The sequence below is a fragment of the Oncorhynchus nerka genome, linkage group LG6 (assembly GCF_034236695.1).
Source record: "Oncorhynchus nerka isolate Pitt River linkage group LG6, Oner_Uvic_2.0, whole genome shotgun sequence".
Taxonomy (NCBI): domain Eukaryota; kingdom Metazoa; phylum Chordata; class Actinopteri; order Salmoniformes; family Salmonidae; genus Oncorhynchus; species Oncorhynchus nerka.
In genome coordinates this window covers 16,279,850-16,295,299 of record NC_088401.1, presented here as the reverse complement: position 1 = coordinate 16,295,299, position 15,450 = coordinate 16,279,850, and the positions used below count along the sequence as shown (strand labels likewise).

General features: G+C 43.8%; 1 pseudogene; it reads right to left on the bottom strand.

The window, feature by feature from the left end:
* The window catches only part of LOC115125910 (RAB11-binding protein RELCH homolog), a 125,264-nt pseudogene that overhangs the window by 61,338 nt on the left and 48,476 nt on the right, over window positions 1–15,450 (bottom strand).

The window sequence follows — 15,450 nt, the reverse complement described above, 5'->3', positions numbered from 1 at the left end:
TAGACACAACCTGTTAGGATCACCTACCTATAGACACAACCTGTTAGGATAACCTACCTACAGACACAACCTGTTAGGATCACCTACCTATAGACATACAGACACAACCTGTTAGGATCACCTACCTATAGACACAACCTGTTAGGATCACCTACCTATAGACATACAGACACAACCTGTTAGGATCACCTACCTATAGACACAACCTGTTAGGATCATCTACCTATAGACATACAGACACAACCTGTTAGGATCACCTACCTATAGACACAACCTGTTAGGATCACCTACCTATAGACATACAGACACAACCTGTTAGGATGATCTACCTATAGACACAACCTGTTAGGATGATCTACCTATAGACACAACCTGTTAGGATCACCTGCCTATAGACACAACCTGTTAGGATCACCTACCTATAGACATACAGACACAACCTGTTAGGATCACCTACCTATAGATACAACCTGTTAGGATCACCTACCTATAGACATACAGACACAACCTGTTAGGATCACCTACCTATAGACACAACCTGTTAGGATCACCTACCTATAGACATACAGACACAACCTGTTAGGATCACCTACCTATAGACACAACCTGTTAGGATCATCTACCTATAGACATACAGACACAACCTGTTAGGATCACCTACCTATAGACACAACCTGTTAGGATCACCTACCAGACATAGACATACAGACACAACCTGTTAGGATCACCTACCTATAGACACAACCTGTTAGGATGATCTACCTATAGACACAACCTGTTAGGATGATCTACCTATAGACACAACCTGTTAGGATCACCTGCCTATAGACACAACCTGTTCGGATCACCTGCCTATAGACACAACCTGTTAGGATCACCTGCCTATAGACACAACCTGTTAGGATCACCTACCTATAGACACAACCTGTTAGGATCACCTGCCTATAGACATACAGACACAACCTGTTAGGATCACCTACCTATAGACACAACCTGTTAGGATCACCTACCTATAGACACAACCTGTTAGGATCACCTACCTATAGACACAACCTGTTAGGATCACCTACCTATAGACACAACCTGTTAGGATCACCTACCTATAGACACAACCTGTTAGGATCACCTACCTATAGACACAACCTGTTAGGATCACCTACCTATAGACACAACCTGTTAGGATCACCTACCTATAGACACAACCTGTTAGGATAACCTACCTACAGACACAACCTGTTAGGATCACCTACCTATAGACATACAGACACAACCTGTTAGGATCACCTACATATAGACATACAGACACAACCTGTTAGGATCACCTGCCTATAGACATACAGACACAACCTGTTAGGATCACCTACCTATAGACACAACCTGTTAGGATCACCTACCTATAGACACAACCTGTTAGGATCACCTACCTATCGACACAACCTGCTAGGATCACCTACCTATAGACATACAGACACAACCTGTTAGGATCACCTGCCTATAGACATACAGACACAACCTGTTAGGATCACCTACCTATAGACACAACCTGTTAGGATCACCTACCTATAGACACAACCTGTTAGGATCACCTACCTATAGACACAACCTGTTAGGATCACCTACCTATAGACACAACCTGTTAGGATCACCTACCTATAGACACAACCTGTTAGGATCACCTACCTATAGACATACAGACACAACCTGTTAGGATCACCTACCTATAGACACAACCTGTTAGGATCACCTACCTATAGACACAACCTGTTAGGATAACCTACCTACAGACACAACCTGTTAGGATCACCTACCTATAGACATACAGACACAACCTGTTAGGATCACCTACCTATAGACACAACCTGTTAGGATCACCTACCTATAGACATACAGACACAACCTGTTAGGATCACCTACCTATAGACACAACCTGTTAGGATCATCTACCTATAGACATACAGACACAACCTGTTAGGATCACCTACCTATAGACACAACCTGTTAGGATCACCTACCTATAGACATACAGACACAACCTGTTAGGATCACCTACCTATAGACACAACCTGTTAGGATGATCTACCTATAGACACAACCTGTTAGGATGATCTACCTATAGACACAACCTGTTAGGATCACCTGCCTATAGACACAACCTGTTAGGATCACCTACCTATAGACATACAGACACAACCTGTTAGGATCACCTACCTATAGATACAACCTGTTAGGATCACCTACCTATAGACATACAGACACAACCTGTTAGGATCACCTACCTATAGACACAACCTGTTAGGATCACCTACCTATAGACATACAGACACAACCTGTTAGGATCACCTACCTATAGACACAACCTGTTAGGATCATCTACCTATAGACATACAGACACAACCTGTTAGGATCACCTACCTATAGACACAACCTGTTAGGATCACCTACCTATAGACATACAGACACAACCTGTTAGGATCACCTACCTATAGACACAACCTGTTAGGATGATCTACCTATAGACACAACCTGTTAGGATGATCTACCTATAGACACAACCTGTTAGGATCACCTGCCTATAGACACAACCTGTTCGGATCACCTGCCTATAGACACAACCTGTTAGGATCACCTGCCTATAGACACAACCTGTTAGGATCACCTACCTATAGACACAACCTGTTAGGATCACCTGCCTATAGACATACAGACACAACCTGTTAGGATCACCTACCTATAGACACAACCTGTTAGGATCACCTACCTATAGACACAACCTGTTAGGATCACCTACCTATAGACACAACCTGTTAGGATCACCTACCTATAGACACAACCTGTTAGGATCACCTACCTATAGACACAACCTGTTAGGATCACCTACCTATAGACACAACCTGTTAGGATCACCTACCTATAGACACAACCTGTTAGGATCACCTACCTATAGACACAACCTGTTAGGATCACCTACCTATAGACACAACCTGTTAGGATCACCTGCCTATAGACACAACCTGTTAGGATCACCTGCCTATAGACACAACCTGTTAGGATCACATGCCTATAGACACAACCTGTTAGGGTCACCTACCTATAGACACAACCTGTTAGGATCACCTGCCTATAGACACAACCTGTTAGGGTCACCTACCTATAGACACAACCTGTTAGGATCACCTACCTATAGACATACAGACACAACCTGTTAGGATCACCTACCTATAGACACAACCTGTTAGGATCACCTACCTATAGACACAACCTGTTAGGATCACCTACCTATAGACACAACCTGTTAGGATCACCTACCTATAGACACAACCTGTTAGGATCACCTACCTATAGACACAACCTGTTAGGATCACCTACCTATAGACACAACCTGTTAGGATCACCTACCTATAGACACAACCTGTTAGGATCACCTACCTATAGACACAACCTGTTAGGATCACCTACCTATAGACACAACCTGTTAGGATCACCTACCTATAGACACAACCTGTTAGGATCACCTACCTATAGACATACAGGCACAACCTGTTAGGATCACCTACCTATAGACATACAGACACAACCTGTTAGGATCACCTGCCTATAGACACAACCTGTTAGGATCACCTGCCTATAGACACAACCTGTTAGGATCACCTGCCTATAGACACAACCTGTTAGGATCACCTGCCTATAGACATACAGACACAACCTGTTAGGATCACCTGCCTATAGACATACAGGCACAACCTGTTAGGATCACCTACCTATAGACATACAGGCACAACCTGTTAGGATCACCTACCTATAGACACAACCTGTTAGGATCACCTACCTATAGACACAACCTGTTAGGATCACCTACCTATAGACACAACCTGTTAGGATCACCTACCTATAGACACAACCTGTTAGGATCACCTACCTATAGACACAACCTGTTAGGATCACCTACCTATAGACAACCTGTTAGGATCACCTACCTATAGACACAACCTGTTAGGATCATCTACCTATAGACACAACCTGTTAGGATCATCTACCTATAGACACAACCTGTTAGGATCACCTACCTATAGACACAACCTGTTAGGATCACCTACCTATAGACATACAGGCACAACCTGTTAGGATCACCTACCTATAGACATACAGACACAACCTGTTAGGATCACCTACCTATAGACACAACCTGTTAGGATCACCTACCTATAGACACAACCTGTTAGGATCACCTACCTATAGACATACAGGCACAACCTGTTAGGATCACCTACCCATAGACATACAGACACAACCTGTTAGGATCACCTGCCTATAGACACAACCTGTTAGGATCACCTGCCTATAGACATACAGACACAACCTGTTAGGATCACCTGCCTATAGACATACAGGCACAACCTGTTAGGATCACCTACCTATAGACATACAGGCACAACCTGTTAGGATCACCTACCTATAGACACAACCTGTTAGGATCACCTACCTATAGACACAACCTGTTAGGATCACCTACCTATAGACACAACCTGTTAGGATCACCTACCTATAGACACAACCTGTTAGGATCACCTACCTATAGACACAACCTGTTAGGATCATCTACCTATAGACACAACCTGTTAGGATCACCTACCTATAGACACAACCTGTTAGGATCACCTACCTATAGACACAACCTGTTAGGATCACCTACCTATAGACATACAGGCACAACCTGTTAGGATCACCTACCTATAGACATACAGACACAACCTGTTAGGATCACCTGCCTATAGACACAACCTGTTAGGATCACCTACCTATAGACATACAGGCACAACCTGTTAGGATCACCTACCTATAGACACAACCTGTTAGGATCACCTACCTATAGACATACAGACACAACCTGTTAGGATCACCTACCTATAGACATACAGACACAACCTGTTAGGATCACCTACCTATAGACATACAGACACAACCTGTTAGGATCACCTACCTATAGACATACAGACACAACCTGTTAGGATCACCTACCTATAGACATAACCTGTTAGGATCACCTACATACTGTTAGGATCAGACACAACCTGTTAGGATCACCTACCTATAGACACAACCTGTTAGGATCACCTACCTATAGACACAACCTGTTAGGATCACCTACCTATAGACACAACCTGTTAGGATCACCTACCTATAGACACAACCTGTTAGGATCACCTACCTATAGACACAACCTGTTAGGATCACCTACCTATAGACACAACCTGTTAGGATCACCTACCTATAGACACAACCTGTTAGGATCACCTACCTATAGACATGTTAGGATCACCTACCTATAGACATACAGGCACAACCTGTTAGGATCACCTACCTATAGACATACAGACACAACCTGTTAGGATCACCTGCCTATAGACATACAGGCACAACCTGTTAGGATCACCTACCTATAGACACAACCTGTTAGGATCACCTACCTATAGACACAACCTGTTAGGATCACCTACCTATAGACAACCTGTTAGGATCACCTACCTATAGACAACCTGTTAGGATCATCTACCTATAGACACAACCTGTTAGGATCACCTACCTATAGACACAACCTGTTAGGATCACCTACCTATAGACATACAGGCACAACCTGTTAGGATCACCTACCTATAGACATACAGACACAACCTGTTAGGATCACCTGCCTATAGACATACAGGCACAACCTGTTAGGATCACCTACCTATAGACACAACCTGTTAGGATCACCTACCTATAGACACAACCTGTTAGGATCACCTACCTATAGACAACCTGTTAGGATCACCTACCTATAGACAACCTGTTAGGATCACCTACCTATAGACACAACCTGTTAGGATCACCTACCTATAGACACAACCTGTTAGGATCACCTACCTATAGACACAACCTGTTAGGATCACCTACCTATAGACACAACCTGTTAGGATCACCTACCTATAGACACAACCTGTTAGGATCACCTACCTATAGACACAACCTGGTAGGATCACCTACCTATAGACACAACCTGTTAGGATCACCTACCTATAGACATACAGGCACAACCTGTTAGGATCACCTACCTATAGACATACAGACACAACCTGTTAGGATCACCTGCCTATAGACATACAGGCACAACCTGTTAGGATCACCTACCTATAGACACAACCTGTTAGGATCACCTACCTATAGACAACCTGTTAGGATCACCTACCTATAGACAACCTGTTAGGATCACCTACCTATAGACACAACCTGTTAGGATCACCTACCTAGACATACAGGCACAACCTGTTAGGATCACCTACCTATAGACATACAGGCACAACCTGTTAGGATCACCTACCTATAGACATACAGACACAACCTGTTAGGATCACCTGCCTATAGACATACAGGCACAACCTGTTAGGATCACCTACCTATAGACACAACCTGTTAGGATCACCTACCTATAGACACAACCTGTTAGGATCACCTACCTATAGACAACCTGTTAGGATCACCTACCTATAGACAACCTGTTAGGATCATCTACCTATAGACACAACCTGTTAGGATCACCTACCTATAGACACAACCTGTTAGGATCACCTACCTATAGACACAACCTGTTAGGATCACCTACCTATAGACATACAGGCACAACCTGTTAGGATCACCTGCCTATAGACATACAGGCACAACCTGTTAGGATCACCTACCTATAGACACAACCTGTTAGGATCACCTACCTATAGACACAACCTGTTAGGATCACCTACCTATAGACAACCTGTTAGGATCACCTACCTATAGACAACCTGTTAGGATCACCTACCTATAGACACAACCTGTTAGGATCACCTACCTAGACATACAGGCACAACCTGTTAGGATCACCTACCTATAGACATACAGGCACAACCTGTTAGGATCACCTACCTATAGACATACAGACACAACCTGTTAGGATCACCTGCCTATAGACATACAGGCACAACCTGTTAGGATCACCTACCTATAGACACAACCTGTTAGGATCACCTACCTATAGACACAACCTGTTAGGATCACCTACCTATAGACAACCTGTTAGGATCACCTACCTATAGACAACCTGTTAGGAGCACCTGCCTATAGACACAACCTGTTAGGATCACCTACCTATAGACACAACCTGTTAGGATCACCTACCTATAGACATACAGGCACAACCTGTTAGGATCACCTACCTATAGACATACAGACACAACCTGTTAGGATCACCTGCCTATAGACACAACCTGTTAGGATCACCTACCTATAGACACAACCTGTTAGGATCACCTACCTATAGACACAACCTGTTAGGATCACCTACCTATAGACATACAGACACAACCTGTTAGGATCACCTACCTACAGACATACAGGCACAACCTGTTTGGATCACCTACCTATAGACATACAGACACAACCTGTTAGGATCACCTACCTATAGACATACAGGCACAACCTGTTAGGATCACCTACCTATAGACATACAGGCACAACCTGTTAGGATCACCTACCTATAGACATACAGACACAACCTGTTAGGATCACCTGCCTATAGACACAACCTGTTAGGATCACCTGCCTATAGACATACAGGCACAACCTGTTAGGATCACCTACCTATAGACATACAGGCACAACCTGTTAGGATCACCTGCCTATAGACACAACCTGTTAGGATCACCTGCCTATAGACATACAGGCACAACCTGTTAGGATCACCTACCTATAGACATACAGGCACAACCTGTTAGGATCACCTACCTATAGACATACAGACACAACCTGTTAGGATCACCTGCCTATAGACACAACCTGTTAGGATCACCTGCCTATAGACATACAGGCACAACCTGTTAGGATCACCTACCTATAGACATACAGGCACAACCTGTTAGGATCACCTGCCTATAGACACAACCTGTTAGGATCACCTGCCTATAGACATACAGACACAACCTGTTAGGATCACCTACCTATAGACATACAGACACAACCTGTTAGGATCACCTGCCTATAGACATACAGACACAACCTGTTAGGATCACCTACATATAGACACAACCTGTTAGGATCACCTACCTATAGACACAACCTGTTAGGATCACCTACCTATAGACAACCTGTTAGGATCACCTACCTATAGACAACCTGTTAGGAGCACCTGCCTATAGACACAACCTGTTAGGATCACCTACCTATAGACACAACCTGTTAGGATCACCTACCTATAGACATACAGGCACAACCTGTTAGGATCACCTACCTATAGACATACAGACACAACCTGTTAGGATCACCTGCCTATAGACACAACCTGTTAGGATCACCTACCTATAGACACAACCTGTTAGGATCACCTACCTATAGACACAACCTGTTAGGATCACCTACCTATAGACATACAGACACAACCTGTTAGGATCACCTACCTACAGACATACAGGCACAACCTGTTTGGATCACCTACCTATAGACATACAGACACAACCTGTTAGGATCACCTACCTATAGACATACAGGCACAACCTGTTAGGATCACCTACCTATAGACATACAGGCACAACCTGTTAGGATCACCTACCTATAGACATACAGACACAACCTGTTAGGATCACCTGCCTATAGACACAACCTGTTAGGATCACCTGCCTATAGACATACAGGCACAACCTGTTAGGATCACCTACCTATAGACATACAGGCACAACCTGTTAGGATCACCTGCCTATAGACACAACCTGTTAGGATCACCTGCCTATAGACATACAGGCACAACCTGTTAGGATCACCTACCTATAGACATACAGGCACAACCTGTTAGGATCACCTACCTATAGACATACAGACACAACCTGTTAGGATCACCTGCCTATAGACACAACCTGTTAGGATCACCTGCCTATAGACATACAGGCACAACCTGTTAGGATCACCTACCTATAGACATACAGGCACAACCTGTTAGGATCACCTGCCTATAGACACAACCTGTTAGGATCACCTGCCTATAGACATACAGACACAACCTGTTAGGATCACCTGCCTATAGACATACAGGCACAACCTGTTAGGATCACCTACCTATAGACATACAGACACAACCTGTTAGGATCACCTGCCTATAGACACAACCTGTTAGGATCACCTACCTATAGACACAACCTGTTAGGATCACCTACCTATAGACACAACCTGTTAGGATCACCTACCTATAGACACAACCTGTTAGGATCACCTACCTATAGACACAACCTGTTAGGATCACCTACCTATAGACAACCTGTTAGGATCACCTACCTATAGACACAACCTGTTAGGATCACCTACCTATAGACATACAGACACAACCTGTTAGGATCACCTACATATAGACATACAGACACAACCTGTTAGGATCACCTACCTATAGACATACAGACACAACCTGTTAGGATCACCTACCTATAGACATACAGACACAACCTGTTAGGATCACCTGCCTATAGACACAACCTGTTAGGATCACCTGCCTATAGACACAACCTGTTAGGATCACCTGCCTATAGACATACAGGCACAACCTGTTAGGATCACCTGCCTATAGACATACAGGCACAACCTGTTAGGATCACCTACCTATAGACATACAGACACAACCTGTTAGGATCACCTGCCTATAGACACAACCTGTTAGGATCACCTGCCTATAGACATACAGGCACAACCTGTTAGGATCACCTACCTATAGACATACAGGCACAACCTGTTAGGATCACCTGCCTATAGACACAACCTGTTAGGATCACCTGCCTATAGACATACAGACACAACCTGTTAGGATCACCTGCCTATAGACATACAGGCACAACCTGTTAGGATCACCTACCTATAGACACAACCTGTTAGGATCACCTACCTATAGACACAACCTGTTAGGATCACCTACCTATAGACACAACCTGTTAGGATCACCTACCTATAGACACAACCTGTTAGGATCACCTACCTATAGACACAACCTGTTAGGATCACCTACCTATAGACACAACCTGTTAGGATCACCTACCTATAGACACAACCTGTTAGGATCACCTACCTATAGACACAACCTGTTAGGATCACCTACCTATAGACAACCTGTTAGGATCACCTACCTATAGACACAACCTGTTAGGATCACCTACCTATAGACATACAGACACAACCTGTTAGGATCACCTACATATAGACATACAGACACAACCTGTTAGGATCACCTACCTATAGACATAGAGACACAACCTGTTAGGATCACCTACCTATAGACATACAGACACAACCTGTTAGGATCACCTGCCTATAGACACAACCTGTTAGGATCACCTGCCTATAGACACAACCTGTTAGGATCACCTGCCTATAGACATACAGGCACAACCTGTTAGGATCACCTGCCTATAGACATACAGGCACAACCTGTTAGGATCACCTACCTATAGACACAACCTGTTAGGATCACCTACCTATAGACACAACCTGTTAGGATCACCTGCCTATAGACATACAGGCACAACCTGTTAGGATCACCTGCCTATAGACATACAGGCACAACCTGTTAGGATCACCTACCTATAGACACAACCTGTTAGGATCACCTACCTATAGACACAACCTGTTAGGATCACCTACCTATAGACAACCTGTTAGGATCACCTACCTATAGACAACCTGTTAGGATCACCTACCTATAGACAACCTGTTAGGATCACCTACCTATAGACAACCTGTTAGGAGCACCTGCCTATAGACACAACCTGTTAGGATCACCTACCTATAGACACAACCTGTTAGGATCACCTACCTATAGACATACAGGCACAACCTGTTAGGATCACCTACCTATAGACATACAGACACAACCTGTTAGGATCACCTGCCTATAGACACAACCTGTTAGGATCACCTACCTATAGACACAACCTGTTAGGATCACCTACCTATAGACACAACCTGTTAGGATCACCTACCTATAGACATACAGACACAACCTGTTAGGATCACCTACCTACAGACATACAGGCACAACCTGTTTGGATCACCTACCTATAGACATACAGACACAACCTGTTAGGATCACCTACCTATAGACATACAGGCACAACCTGTTAGGATCACCTACCTATAGACATACAGGCACAACCTGTTAGGATCACCTACCTATAGACATACAGGCACAACCTGTTAGGATCACCTACCTATAGACATACAGACACAACCTGTTAGGATCACCTGCCTATAGACACAACCTGTTAGGATCACCTGCCTATAGACATACAGGCACAACCTGTTAGGATCACCTACCTATAGACATACAGGCACAACCTGTTAGGATCACCTGCCTATAGACACAACCTGTTAGGATCACCTGCCTATAGACATACAGGCACAACCTGTTAGGATCACCTACCTATAGACATACAGGCACAACCTGTTAGGATCACCTACCTATAGACATACAGACACAACCTGTTAGGATCACCTGCCTATAGACACAACCTGTTAGGATCACCTGCCTATAGACATACAGGCACAACCTGTTAGGATCACCTACCTATAGACATACAGGCACAACCTGTTAGGATCACCTGCCTATAGACACAACCTGTTAGGATCACCTGCCTATAGACATACAGACACAACCTGTTAGGATCACCTGCCTATAGACATACAGGCACAACCTGTTAGGATCACCTACCTATAGACATACAGACACAACCTGTTAGGATCACCTGCCTATAGACACAACCTGTTAGGATCACCTACCTATAGACACAACCTGTTAGGATCACCTACCTATAGACACAACCTGTTAGGATCACCTACCTATAGACACAACCTGTTAGGATCACCTACCTATAGACACAACCTGTTAGGATCACCTACCTATAGACACAACCTGTTAGGATCACCTACCTATAGACAACCTGTTAGGATCACCTACCTATAGACACAACCTGTTAGGATCACCTACCTATAGACATACAGACACAACCTGTTAGGATCACCTACATATAGACATACAGACACAACCTGTTAGGATCACCTACCTATAGACATACAGACACAACCTGTTAGGATCACCTACCTATAGACATACAGACACAACCTGTTAGGATCACCTGCCTATAGACACAACCTGTTAGGATCACCTGCCTATAGACATACAGGCACAACCTGTTAGGATCAACTGCCTATAGACATACAGGCACAACCTGTTAGGATCACCTACCTATAGACATACAGACACAACCTGTTAGGATCACCTGCCTATAGACACAACCTGTTAGGATCACCTGCCTATAGACATACAGGCACAACCTGTTAGGATCACCTGCCTATAGACATACAGACACAACCTGTTAGGATCACCTGCCTATAGACATACAGGCACAACCTGTTAGGATCACCTACCTATAGACACAACCTGTTAGGATCACCTACCTATAGACACAACCTGTTAGGATCACCTACCTATAGACACAACCTGTTAGGATCACCTACCTATAGACACAACCTGTTAGGATCACCTACCTATAGACACAACCTGTTAGGATCACCTACCTATAGACACAACCTGTTAGGATCACCTACCTATAGACACAACCTGTTAGGATCACCTACCTATAGACACAACCTGTTAGGATCACCTACCTATAGACACAACCTGTTAGGATCACCTACCTATAGACATACAGACACAACCTGTTAGGATCACCTACATATAGACATACAGACACAACCTGTTAGGATCACCTACCTATAGACATAGAGACACAACCTGTTAGGATCACCTACCTATAGACATACAGACACAACCTGTTAGGATCACCTGCCTATAGACACAACCTGTTAGGATCACCTGCCTATAGACACAACCTGTTAGGATCACCTGCCTATAGACATACAGGCACAACCTGTTAGGATCACCTGCCTATAGACATACAGGCACAACCTGTTAGGATCACCTGCCTATAGACATACAGGCACAACCTGTTAGGATCACCTACCTATAGACACAACCTGTTAGGATCACCTACCTATAGACACAACCTGTTAGGATCACCTGCCTATAGACATACAGGCACAACCTGTTAGGATCACCTGCCTATAGACATACAGGCACAACCTGTTAGGATCACCTACCTATAGACACAACCTGTTAGGATCACCTACCTATAGACACAACCTGTTAGGATCACCTACCTATAGACAACCTGTTAGGATCACCTACCTATAGACACAACCTGTTAGGATCACCTACCTATAGACACAACCTTTTAGGATGATCTACCTATAGACACAACCTGTTAGGATCACCTACCTATAGACACAACCTGTTAGGATCACCTACCTATAGACACAACCTGTTAGGATCACCTACCTATAGACATACAGGCACAACCTGTTAGGATCACCTACCTATAGACATACAGACACAACCTGTTAGGATCACCTACCTATAGACATACAGGCACAACCTGTTAGGATCACCTACCTATAGACATACAGGCACAACCTGTTAGGATCACCTACCTATAGACATACAGACACAACCTGTTAGGATCACCTACCTATAGACACAACCTGTTAGGATCACCTACCTATAGACATACAGACACAACCTGTTAGGATCACCTACCTACAGACATACAGACACAACCTGTTAGGATCACCTACCTACAGACATACAGGCACAACCTGTTTGGATCACCTACCTATAGACATACAGACACAACCTGTTAGGATCACCTACCTATAGACATAACCTGTTAGGATCACCTACCTATAGACATACAGACACAACCTGTTAGGATCACCTACCTATAGACATACAGACACAACCTGTTAGGATCACCTACCTATAGACATACAGACACAACCTGTTAGGATCACCTACCTATAGACATACAGACACAACCTGTTAGGATCACCTACCTATAGACACAACCTGTTAGGATCACCTACCTATAGACATACAGACACAACCTGTTAGGATCATCTACCTATAGACACAACCTGTTAGGATCACCTACCTATAGACACAACCTGTTAGGATCACCTACCTATAGACACAACCTGTTAGGATCACCTACCTATAGACACAACCTGTTAGGATCACCTACCTATAGACACAACCTGTTAGGATCACCTACCTATAGACACAACCTGTTAGGATCACCTACCTATAGACACAACCTGTTAGGATCACCTACCTATAGACATACAGGCACAACCTGTTAGGATCACCTACCTATAGACATACAGGCACAACCTGTTAGGATCACCTACCTATAGACATACAGACACAACCTGTTAGGATCACCTGCCTATAGACACAACCTGTTAGGATCACCTGCCTATAGACATACAGGCACAACCTGTTAGGATCACCTACCTATAGACACAACCTGTTAGGATCACCTACCTATAGACAACCTGTTAGGATCACCTACCTATAGACAACCTGTTAGGATCACCTACCTATAGACAACCTGTTAGGATCATCTACCTATAGACACAACCTGTTAGGATCACCTACCTATAGACAACCTGTTAGGATCACCTACCTATAGACACAACCTGTTAGGATCACCTACCTATAGACATACAGGCACAACCTGTTAGGATCACCTACCTATAGACACAACCTGTTAGGATCACCTACCTATAGACATACAGACACAACCTGTTAGGATCACCTACCTACAGACATACAGGCACAACCTGTTTGGATCACCTACCTATAGACATACAGACACAACCTGTTAGGATCACCTACCTATAGACATACATACACAACCTGTTAGGATCACCTACCTATAGACATACAGACACAACCTGTTAGGATCACCTACCTATAGACATACATACACAACCTGTTAGGATCACCTACCTATAGACATACAGACACAACCTGTTAGGATCACCTACCTATAGACATACAGACACAACCTGTTAAGATCACCTACCTATAGACATACAGACACAACCTGTTAGGATCACCTACCTATAGACACAACCTGTTAGGATCACCTACCTATAGACACAACCTGTTAGGATCACCTACCTATAGACACAACCTGTTAGGATGATCTACCTATAGACACAACCTGTTAGGATCACCTACCTATAGACACAACCTGTTAGGATCACCTACCTATAGACATACAGGCACAACCTGTTAGGATCACCTGCCTATAGACACAACCTGTTAGGATCACCTACCTATAGACATACAGACACAACCTGTTAGGATCACCTACCTACAGACATACAGACACAACCTGTTAGGATCACCTACCTACAGACATACAGGCACAACCTGTTTGGATCACCTACCTATAGACATACAGACACAACCTGTTAGGATCACCTACCTATAGACATAACCTGTTAGGATCA